Here is a 13,230-nt window from a genome sequence, read left to right on the forward strand (position 1 = left end):
ATATCTATATACTAATGGGTGATGGCATCTATAAATTCTTAGAAAGGATGACTTGAACTTTATCATTTAGAACCCTTTGTGTAATAGCTTCCTTGTAAGCAGTAAACCTCTATAGCATTTCAACAGCAGATCACGCTTTAATAGATTATTATGTAACCAATAGGTTTTCCACTTAGTTTTTAAATGTGTTGCATATCTTGGTAATAAAGCTAATTAGAGAAGACTGTTTTATGCAGATGCTATAGCTGTATAATTAATATTTTAGAAGCACAGACAATTTGTTTTCTTTCGCTATAGAAAATAACTTCCCTAAGCCAACAGAGTTACCGAAACATAACATAAAAAGCGTGAATGAATTGATTATATAGTCCGTGTTTCTCGCCATCGTTTGATGAATCTTGACATAATTCCCATCATTCCCCATTAATTAAATCAACATCATCATCTTTGAGCTTTTGTTCGTACCTTTAAACTGTATCATCTGTCAATGATAAAAAACCTGTTGATAAAAACTCATCTTCTGTTGCACATGAAAACAACACTATTATCTTGTGTAATGTTTGCACCATTTCATAGGAGGTTGTTTTCTGTTTGGTATAAGCAGCAGATTGGTGATTTTTAGGAAAAACTATTAGATATCCTTGCTAACCTATGAGGAGTATAATAATTGTTGGCTCAGGTGTTCAGATATAGATTTTATTTAAATCCCTTTATTGTGAGATTTAAACAATCAATGGCAGATGCTATAGAAGACAACTTTAGGAATCAGCAGGTGAGATCATTGCATGCTCTTTATTAATATTTTAAAAATTTCATCCAAAGATTTATCCAAACTCATATTTTGAAGATTTTTTTTAAGAAACCATGTTAGATCCCATTTCCAAACATAACTTTCTTGCATTATTCCTGCATACATGTATCAAAGTCTCTATAGATAAGCTTCAAGATAATTTCAGGAAAGTTCTGTTCACCTGATAGTCTACACTTTTTAGACAACTTTCAACTTCAATGCATTTCTGTCAAAAACTTATGTTTTAGTAAACATCATTTAGGGGCTTCAACACTTTCAATGTTATAATGCTAGTGGTTGGAAAAATATGATCCTATATTGCATGAATTATTCTGGGAATCAAAGTCTTAAAATTGACATACAGTGTGATAGGTGAAATGTAATTTCATGCAAGAAATAGTTAACAGGGGCCTCAACCATAAGAGTAGAGATAATATATGATAGAAATGATTTTTCGTTCTGAAGGTTGTGTTCTTTCAAAATCTTTAAACTATCAAATGACAAAAACAAGCTTTCTATGAAGTCTATGGTCTACCAGAGCTGCTATTAGATCTGATGAGCCATTGTGATCCTCATATCAATGATAAGACCTATCTTATTTGAAACCAATTATAGTCTTGATTCAGAATAAGATGTATGTAATGAACCATTATGGAGTAAAATTGGACCTTAAGATGTATGGATCTGTATGAAATGGGAGGTTTATTGTAATTTGGGTTGCAATCAAAAGCCTTGATAGTTATCAATTTTCCAGACTTTATCTCTACTGTTGCGATTTTTCTACTGTTCTTTGTTATTACAATGCATATTTGATTTGTTGTCTGGTCTCATCTTTGTGTTCACACTTTAGACCGTTGACCACATTTAATTTCCCTATCAGTTCATTAAAATATTTTGTCATATTAAAAAAAAAATGGAACTTTGTTATTTTTCCCAATCTAAAATGCACGACTGGTTTAACAATATCTTTTATTCCTTATTTTTGTCGGATGGTATATTAGGGTTTTCCTTATGATGTTTTGTCAGTCTTTAAGTGTAGAACTGTTACACCTGGCCCTCATCAATTTACATAACTGATTGTATTTACATGAAACTTAATTAATATTGTTGATATTTTGTTCCACTGTTATGGCATTCTAACTCATTTCAGTAACAACATTTGTCATTGCTATTTTGATGTTGTCAAGGCTTAGAGAATGGCCCAGTTTCTGAAGGTTTTCTGGAATAGGATTAAGTAGGGTTTAGTCTTGCCTAATGGTCAGTCCCTAATTAATATAGAGAAATATTATACTGTTTTCATCTAAATCCTTTTTAAGACTGCATGAAATTAAGTCTGTTTAGATGAGGAAGTAATATATATTTTTTAAGATCATAAGTATTACTTAATGATAACAGATGATGAAGCCATTTAAAGGCTGCAAATTGAGGGTGTAAATGGGGGCAGATTTTGTTTTTGTCCATTGAAAATATATATACTGAGGTATTGCTTCTCCACTCATAACTGTGACTTGACATGTTCGAAAATTATGTCAATCATTAAAAATTAATGTTAATGCTGTCTTTTTCAAGTAACAATTTTATTACACTATTTATTTACTGAAGAAAGGATTTAAATTTTATTTGTTTTTTACCAGCTGTATTATGTGATCTTTCTATACCCTCTGCCATTCTCTGTTGTTTTCTCAGAGAAAATCTATCAGTACCAAGAAATGGATTTGTAAAGATATATAATTATTTTCTATTGATCTTTGTGGCACAAAAGAATTCAGCGTAACTATATTTCAAAATTATTTATCTTCATATTTATATTGCTTTATTCCCTCAAGTATTTTAGACAGTAATTGCTAAAGAATAGCTAAAGTGCTATGTTTTTCTTAGGAAATGTCAGCTCCACTATTTCCATCATTTTCTTCAAAGCAATCATACTAAATATGAACTCCATACTTCTTCTGTAAACAATAACTGTTTTTAAAAAAAAAAATTGACAATTTATTTTCATGTTGATTATAAATCACTAATTTGAACTATTGTTTTTTCTTTTCTTTCAATTGGATTTAGTATTATGTCCATTTGATTACTCTGAAATTTTATTTTTATAAACAGATTGGCAGGCAGTTTCTATAAGTTATAAGATTGAAACCAGGTAACAAGGGACTCTCAATTTTTGAGTCACATAACTAATTCTTTGTGGGAAAAGGAAGGGTATCAAATGTTATTTTCTATGAAAATGTTTATGACAACTTTTGGTAATAACTTCTAGAAATTGGATGATTTGATTATTTATCATTAATTTAGCCTCTCCTTGATTGGAACATTTTGTTCAGTTGATTAGCTTTATTTCAAGAATTACTTAAAGAATACAGGAATTGATAAATAAATCAAATTATTGGAACCAAACAGAGTAAATTGCTATTTAGTGAGGCCAAGTCACGTTTCTGTAAGAGACAGGATCAAATCAACAAATTCCTTAATTGCAACTGGTTCCTTGTTGTTATTGCTGCATTTTACGATAACCTCCCTACTGACACTTGAAGTGGGTTTTTTTCTGGGTTTTTTTTTGTGGAGTCTGTGACTTTTGTTGAGCCTCTGACTCCTTTAGAGCCTACGACTTTTGTTGCAGAAAGCTTGACTTAGGGATAGTGATCAGGCAGCTACGGTGGTGGCGGCAGCTTTGGTAGCAATAAACAGTTAGGAAAAAATACTAAAATTTGCCCTTATGAATTTTACCATTCCCTTTTCATTGCTGTCATATATGGGCATATGCATGTTATCAGAATCTTCCATAGATTTTATTTCCAGTATATAAAATGGTAAAATATAATTTCTTTTTGGTGTATCCATGGCAACAATCTGCATTTATTTGTTATGAAAAATTGCAAAAAGGGGGGGAAAGATGTCACATATTTCCCCAAAATTTGGCTAAAAGTAGAATTTCAATCATTTGAAGAAATACCTTTTCTGAAACTGTGTACACATATCATTCAGCAAATCCAGTGAAAATCATATGTCTTTCGTCTCATTTTTTAGATAAATTGCGTCAAAAACTTCGTGTAGAAAAAAAGTGTTTGTAAACAGTACCTTAATTTCTGGACCGATGGCCGGTCTAGCTATGAAAATACAGACTGTCAAACAGAAAACAGCCCATAAAACATGTAAAAAATAATCTTGATGCTCTTATAAGCCATCTTTGAAGGCTAAATTAGCACTCATCTGTCTAAAAATGAATTTTATTACACAATAACTTTCCTATTTGAAAAATCCACAGGGGCCATAATGCGAAACTAAACTCCTAACTGTGTATTGCTACCTTTATCTAACTTTTTAAAAGCTTTATATTTTAAAAGGTGGAAAACCTGGATGCTTCAGACTTTGTATATAGATACCTCATGTTCCGAAATTTCTGTCAGTCACATGTCCAATGTCCTTTACCTCATTTTCATGGTTCAGTGGCTACTTGAAAAAACAAGTTAAGATTTTTTGTAATGTTAAATTTTCTTTTATTATTAGTAATAGGATAACTTTATTTGGTATGTGCGTACCTTGCAAGGTCCTCATGCTCGTCAGACAGTTTTACCTTGACCTTGACCTCATTTCATGGATCAGTGAACAAGGTTAAGTTTTTGTGGTCAAGTCCATATCTTAGAGACTGTAAGCAATAGGTCTAGTATATGTGGTGTATGGAAGGACTGTAAGTTGAACATGTCCAACTGGCAGGTGTCATCTGACCTAGACCTCATTTTCATTGTTCAGTGGTTATAGTTAAGTTTTTGAGTTATGGTCTTTTTTTTAAATACTATATGCAATAGGTCAATTATATTTGTTGTATGGACATATTTTTTTATCTATATGTGAGTTGTACAGGTTTTATTTGACCTTGACATCATTTTCACGGTTCATTGCTTAGTGTTAGGTTTTTGTGTTTAAGTCTTTTTTTCTTAATCTATAAGCAAACAATAAACAAAAACAAATAAGAGAAAAGAAAAAAACTTAACCACAACCTCTTAGTGACAGGCTCTCAACTTTGGACAAAGACAATTTCTAAACCTTTCTATGTACTAGTAGCAATATAGCAGTTTATTAATGTACCGATGATTTTGGTTTAAGTTTTGTGTCAAAGCAAACTAGACCTGTCTATTTTGTAACCACTTTATTGTGACATTTTACTGGGAAAAATTAAGAACTGTTTAACCCCATATTTCACTTGTGCGACATAAGATTCTGTTGTCACACGTCAGCCAATCAAACCACAGATAACTAGAGTGGCTTTTCCTCCACTTGACTTCCTCTTCTGAGATTTTTTTCTATATATTATTAGAAAGCCCATAAAGATAATTTTTTGAATGTCGGTAAGATTCATTACTAGTGAGATATCACCCAGTATTGATCTGATCATTGCTAGGCAAGATGTGTAGATTTTTGTGTGATTTCTGCTGAAGTTTATGATATTTCACTGTAAAGGACAATTGATATAAGGTGATTAGGGTTGATGGGAATTTAATTAAGGCTGTAACAGTTTAATTAGAGGATGGTTAGGAGGTAGACTTGTATAATATACTTAACAGGTAAATATTGGTTATTTTTCTTGTGATTAAGACAAAGATGACTTAATTGTTTACTTTAAATTGGTAAATTAGACTTTCCTTTAATGCATCTTTAGATCTGTAAGTAAGTCTTCTCTTGAAGGCAATATTAAAATGCTGTGAAATATGTCAGGATAATATTTGTATTCACTTGTTATGTTTTATAAGTAAGCTTGGTGCATTGTGGATTCTCTCAACAGACAATAAGGCATGTTTGTTAGTCATGCTGCTTTCTTAAGATTTGTTGATTTACTAACATACAGACCTTGATGCATTGTAGCTTTAGGTTTGTATAGATGCACTACAGACACTTGATAATAGACTTCAACTTTATTTCTTTCTCTAAATCTTTATTTGGTAATGAGAAAATTTATGTTCACTCATAATCTCTGAACAGACTAACAGTTGACAAAACCTTATTCAGGTATTGAGTATTGAATTAGAACAAACACTTGAAAGCTAGTTTACAAAATTTGTACAGATATTGTCAGACAGTGGACAAAAGTTGTGTATGGATGCTTGACAGATAGTCTACCTATAATAAATATGTGTAGAATTTTGATGGACAGTTGATAAACTGGTTTAGATTCTTAGTGGTCAGTGAACAAAAATGTGTGCAGATACTTAATGGAAAGTCGACAGTCTACAATGTTTGAACACATAATTTGTAAGAGTGACAGATTCAACAAGATTTATACAGATACATGACAGATTCAACAAGTTTTGGAACAGATAGTTGACAGATTCAACAAGTTTTGGAACAGATAGTTGACAGATTCAACAAGGTTTGTACAGATAAAAGACAGATTCAACAAGTTTTGGAACAGATAATTGAAAGATTCAAAAAAGATTTGTACTAACAATAGAGTTATTCAACAAGATTTGTACATATTCTCATAATAGATGACTAATTCAACAAGATTTAAACAGATACATGACAGATTCATCAAGGTTTGTACAGATTAATGACAGATTCAACAAGATTTGTACAGATTGATGACCAATTCAACAAGATTTGGACAGATACTCAACAGATTTAACAAGATATGTACAGATAGTTGACAGATTTGACAATATTTGTACAGATACATGACAGATTCCACAAGATTTGTACAGATAGATGACAGATTCCACAAGATTTGTACATGACAGATTCAACAAGATTTGTACAGATACCACAAGATTTATAATGTACAGATACTTATAATTGATGACAGATTCAACAAGATTTGTACATATGCTCATAATAGATGACCCATTCAATAGGATTTGTGCAGAAACATGACTGGTTCCATAAGATGTGTACAGATACTCATCAGATTCAACAAGATTTATACAGATACTCAACAGATCCAATAAGATTTATATAGATAGTTGACAGATTCTACACGATTTGAACAGATACTCATAATAGCTGACCCATTCAATAAGATTTATACAGATACATAACAGATTCCACAAGAATTGTACAGAGAGATGAGACAGATTCCACAAGATTTGTACAGATAGATGACAGATTCCACAAGATTTGTACAGACAGATGACAGATTCCACAAGATTTGTACAGACAGATGACAGATTCCACAAGATGTGTACGGATACATAACAGATTCCACAAGATTTGTACAGAGAGATGACAGATTCCACAAGATTTGTACAGACAGATGACAGATTCCACAAGATGTGTACCGATACATAACAGATTCCACAAGATTTGTACAGATAGATGACAGATTCCACAAGATTTGTACAGACTGATGACAGATTCCACAAGATGTGTACAGATACATAACAGATTCCACAAGATTTGTACAGAGATGACAGATTCCACAAGATTTGTACAGAGAGATGACAGATTCCACAAGATGTGTACTGATAGATGACAGATTCCACAAGATGTGTACCGATGCATAACAGATTCCACAAGATTTGTACAGAGAGATGACAGATTCCACAAGATGTGTACCGATACATAACAGGTTCCACAAGATATGAATAGATGACAGATTCCACAAGATTTGTACAGACAGATGACAGATTCCACAAGATGTGTACCCATACATAACAGATTCCACAAGATTTGTACAGAGAGATGACAGATTCCACAAGATTTGTACAGATACTCATAATAGCTGACCCATTCAATAAGATTTATACAGATACATAACAGATTCCACAAGAATTGTACAGAGAGATGAGACAGATTCCACAAGATTTGTACATACAGATGACAGATTCCACAAGATTTGTACAGATAGATGACAGATTCCACAAGATTTGTACAGACAGATGACAGATTCCACAAGATTTGTACAGACAGATGACAGATTCCACAAGATGTGTACGGATACATAACAGATTCCACAAGATTTGTACAGAGAGATGACAGATTCCACAAGATTTGTACAGACAGATGACAGATTCCACAAGATTTGTACAGATAGATGACAGATTCCACAAGATTTGTACAGACAGATGACAGATTCCACAAGATTTGTACAGACAGATGACAGATTCCACAAGATGTGTACGGATACATAACAGATTCCACAAGATTTGTACAGAGAGATGACAGATTCCACAAGATTTGTACAGACAGATGACAGATTTCACAAGATGTGTACCGATACATGACAGATTCCACAAGATTTGTACAGAGATGACAGATTCCACAAGATTTGTACAGAGAGATGACAGATTCCACAAGATTTGTACTGATAGATGACAGATTCCACAAGATGTGTACCGATGCATAACAGATTCCACAAGATTTGTACAGAGAGATGACAGATTCCACAAGATGTGTACCGATACATAACAGATTCCACAAGATTTGTACAGATAGATGACAGATTCCACAAGATTTGTACAGATACTCATAATAGCTGACCCATTCAATAAGATTTATACAGATACATAACAGATTCCACAAGAATTGTACAGAGAGATGAGACAGATTCCACAAGATTTGTACATACAGATGACAGATTCCACAAGATTTGTACAGATAGATGACAGATTCCACAAGATTTGTACAGACAGATGACAGATTCCACAAGATTTGTACAGACAGATGACAGATTCCACAAGATGTGTACGGATACATAACAGATTCCACAAGATTTGTACAGAGAGATGACAGATTCCACAAGATTTGTATAGACAGATGACAGATTCCACAAGATGTGTACCGATGCATAACAGATTCCACAAGATTTGTACAGAGAGATGACAGATTCCACAAGATTTGTACAGACAGATGACAGATTCCACAAGATTTGTACAGATAGATGACAGATTCCACAAGATTTGTACAGACAGATGACAGATTCCACAAGATTTGTACAGACAGATGACAGATTCCACAAGATGTGTACGGATACATAACAGATTCCACAAGATTTGTACAGAGAGATGACAGATTCCACAAGATTTGTACAGACAGATGACAGATTTCACAAGATGTGTACCGATACATAACAGATTCCACAAGATTTGTACAGAGATGACAGATTCCACAAGATTTGTACAGAGAGATGACAGATTCCACAAGATTTGTACTGATAGATGACAGATTCCACAAGATGTGTACCGATGCATAACAGATTCCACAAGATTTGTACAGAGAGATGACAGATTCCACAAGATGTGTACCGATACATAACAGATTCCACAAGATTTGTACAGATAGATGACAGATTCCACAAGATTTGTACAGATACTCATAATAGCTGACCCATTCAATAAGATTTATACAGATACATAACAGATTCCACAAGAATTGTACAGAGAGATGAGACAGATTCCACAAGATTTGTACATACAGATGACAGATTCCACAAGATTTGTACAGATAGATGACAGATTCCACAAGATTTGTACAGACAGATGACAGATTCCACAAGATTTGTACAGACAGATGACAGATTCCACAAGATGTGTACGGATACATAACAGATTCCACAAGATTTGTACAGAGAGATGACAGATTCCACAAGATTTGTATAGACAGATGACAGATTCCACAAGATGTGTACCGATGCATAACAGATTCCACAAGATTTGTACAGAGAGATGACAGATTCCACAAGATGTGTAACGATACATAACAGATTCCACAAGATTTGTACAGAGAGATGACAGATTCCACAAGATTTGTACTGATAGATGACAGATTCCACAAGATGTGTACCGATACATAACAGATTCCACAAGATTTGTACAGAGAGATGACAGATTCCACAAGATGTGTACCGATACATAACAGATTCCACAAGATTTGTACAGATAGATGACAGATTCCACAAGATTTGTACAGACAGATGACAGATTCCACAAGATGTGTACCGATGCATAACAGGTTCCACAAGATTTGTACAGAGAGATGACAAATTCCACAAGATTTGTACAGAGAGATGACAGATTTCACAAGATTTGTACAGAGAGATGACAGATTCCACAAGATTTGTACAGAGAGATGACCGATTCCACAAGATTGGTAAAGAGAGATGACAGATTTCACAAGATTTGTACAGAGAGATAACAGATTCTACAAGATGTGTACAGATACATAACAGATTCCACAAGATTTGTACAAAGAGATGACAGATTCCACAAGATTTGTACAGAGAGATGATAGATTCCACAAGATTTGTACAGAGAGATGACAGATTCTACAAGATGTGTACCGATACATAACAGATTCCACAAGATTTGTACAGAGAGATGACAGATTCCACAAGATGTGTACCGATACATAACAGATTCCACAAGATTTGTACAGAGAGATAACAGATTCCACAAGATTTGTACAGAGAGATGACAGATTCCAAAAGATTTGTACAGACAGATGAAAGATTCAACTAGTATATTATTGCATGAAGGTTTCTTCAAAAAGTTATAGGTCAAATTGTCACATGTCATTGCATGATGATTTCTTTGGAAAGTCCTGAGAAGAAAAGAACTAATGTTGTTTATTTTGGTATGATTATGTATACTGGCAGAAGTCTTGGTATTTTACATTTATTTTATTACATTTCTATTAAGAAAAGACAAAAATACTAAGATTTAAAATTAATTTGGATTTAGATTGAAAGTAAAAAAAAATCACTTTCAATCTTATATTTCTATCTATGTAGACATTTCTCTTGATTCATTTAATTTTGGTGTATTGTTCCCATAGAAATTGATTGACACACCAATCTTGTAATGGAAAGAAATTGACATTGATATCTGCTGCAGTAATATGAAAGACAATTTTATGTGTCTGCAAACTTTCAACAGAGTTAAATGTCATAGAATGTTCAATTCTTTTTCTGGTTGATTTTATCCCTGATTGTAAGAGCTGGTTACTGATTAGTCTGATCTAGATTGGTGCAGTCCTTATGTTCTTTATATACTTTCCTTTGCTTGCAAATGGCAGAGGGGTGAAGGCCTTTATGGTCCACATTAAAGATATGTGACTCATATAGGTTTCGATTTGGCAGTTTGCTTGTAAACCTACTATATCATTTGATCTCTGGTGAAGAGTTGTCTTATTGACAATTGGTTTTTTTTTAAATTAACGTATCAATATCTTTATTGCATATATACTGTAACCATTTACTATGTGTACAGCTCATTGGCAATTAAACCACATCTTCCTTTTTTGTTTAAAATAAACTTCAAAAGTAGGACTCAGATGACAATGTGGAGGACTTGGAAATCCTGGCTGTCCATCTGTTTATAGGCTTTTAATGCTTATATTTATGGTCTAAGATGGGTTTGAAAACATGTACTGATCCATTGTTTTTGAAGGAGTTAAAATTGGCAATAATTTAAACACACATTATGTCTAAGAAATAAACAGGATTTTGCTCAATATTGCACGAAATAAAATTGCATCTTAGTCTAAAAGGACAAAATCGCAAGAATAAATGCACACAATAATTTCTGAATTTGTTTATATGTATGGTATAAAGATATGTCATATGGGCTAGACCCCTTGTTTATGCTTCAATAAGCCTGTCCCAGTTTTAGATAAGTATAAGTTCTGTTTATTCTTCAATAAGCCTGTCCCAGTTTGGGATAAGTATTAGTTCTGTTTATTCAATCTGAATAAAATAAAATGGAAGATTGATGTTTTCCCGTAACAGCAGAGAATAAACGATAATTGCTTGACAGATGATGAAAATAAAATTTCTCAAACATTTAATGATGTAAAATTGTGTTTTATTTTAGCATTGATTGCTGAAAGGATCTATATGTCTGTCTGTAAAGAATATGATTAACTACGTAATTACATTGTTCCTATGATTATATTCCAGTAAATGTATTTATTAGATCTGGTCATTGGTTGAATCAATATTTATTAGACTTCTAAAGACTTGAGGGATGTAAAAACTCTATCCATTATTACAATGAATAAGTATATCATTTGATTATGGATTACATATTTCATGTGTAAATAATGATTAATTGTCTCTCTAGAAGAGGCTGAACTTATATACAACAAGTATTTTATACAGAAAAAAACGGGAATTCTTCCTATTTTTTACTAATTACGTGGATAAAAAAGTTCTGAGAACGAAAATCTAGCAATAAGATTACACTATGTTCATCCAAGTTTGTTGTAAAGAATGACAGTTGTTAATTATGTAGACCTTTTGTCAATGCAATAAACAGGCGACTTGTCACGTTAAAAGATCTTGTTAAGAACAAAGAAGACGCAGGGGAATATAAAGACGATTGGGAAAGTGATTATTTTGAGATTGTATGATTTTGTATCTGTAAAGGAATCTCGTTCTTTTATTCAACTGTAAGGTATGTTTTTAATTAGTTATTTCAAATGGAATGGATGATTGGATAACAAATGGTACAAATTCAACTGAGACAATTTAATTTTGCCGATAGAGAGAGGATAAAAATAGATGTCTTCACTTACTGTTTTTTCAATATGACCTATATTTTCCTTCAATTAAAGAAAAAGTTAATACAGGATTTTCAAGAGAGCACTATTTCTCATTTACCATATAAGAATCTTATTCATATTTTCGTATATATCAAAATATCCTTTAGCTACGAAATAGCTCATATTTTAACCAAAAAATGGCTATCCCCTTCAATGTTTTGTTCCTTTGAAGTTATGGTGACAATTTGTTATATGCTAACAGTTTTATTGGTGAGTTAATCCACTGATTAAGGCATATTTCATATTATATGTTAACAGTTTTGTTGGTGAGTAAAAGCATTGACTAAGACATTTGTCAAATATGTTAACAGTTTTGTTGGTGAGTAAAAGCATTGACTAAGACATTTATCAAATATGTTAACAGTTTTGTTGGTGAGTAAAAGCATTGACTAAGACATTTATCAAATATGTTAACAGTTTTATTGGTGAGTAAAAGCATTGACTAAGACATTTATCAAATATGTTAACAGTTTTATTTGTGAGTAAAAGCATTGACTAAGACATTTATCAAATATGTTAACAGTTTTATTGGTGAGTAAAAGCATTGACTAAGACATTTATCAAATATGTTAACAGTTTTATTTGTGAGTAAAAGAAATGACTGAGACACATTATGTATGAATTGTTATATTGTTGAGTTAAAGCATTGACAAATGCACATTTTGTATGAAAAGAGAACATTTTTTTATTCTGACAGATTTTATTACAAACTAGAATTTTTACCTAATTTTTTTATGACCCACTTCAGGGCATTTTAATATTTTGGTCTGTTCATCAGTTTGTTCCTCCATCTGTTCCACTTCAGGTTAAAGTATCTAGAAAAGTTAGTTTTTGATGAAATTGAAGTCCAATCATTTTGAAAATTAGTACACACGTTCCCTATGATGTGATCTTTCTAATTTTAATGCCAA

General features: G+C 32.5%; 1 protein-coding gene across 13 annotated transcripts in view; it reads left to right on the forward strand.

Moving 5' to 3' along the window:
• LOC134712810 (peripheral plasma membrane protein CASK-like) overlaps positions 1–13,230 on the forward strand; it is a 156,001-nt gene that overhangs the window by 122,482 nt on the left and 20,289 nt on the right. The window lies entirely within an intron of this gene.

The sequence above is a fragment of the Mytilus trossulus genome, chromosome 3 (genome assembly GCF_036588685.1).
Source record: "Mytilus trossulus isolate FHL-02 chromosome 3, PNRI_Mtr1.1.1.hap1, whole genome shotgun sequence".
In the NCBI taxonomy this organism is placed as follows: Eukaryota; Metazoa; Mollusca; class Bivalvia; order Mytilida; family Mytilidae; genus Mytilus; species Mytilus trossulus.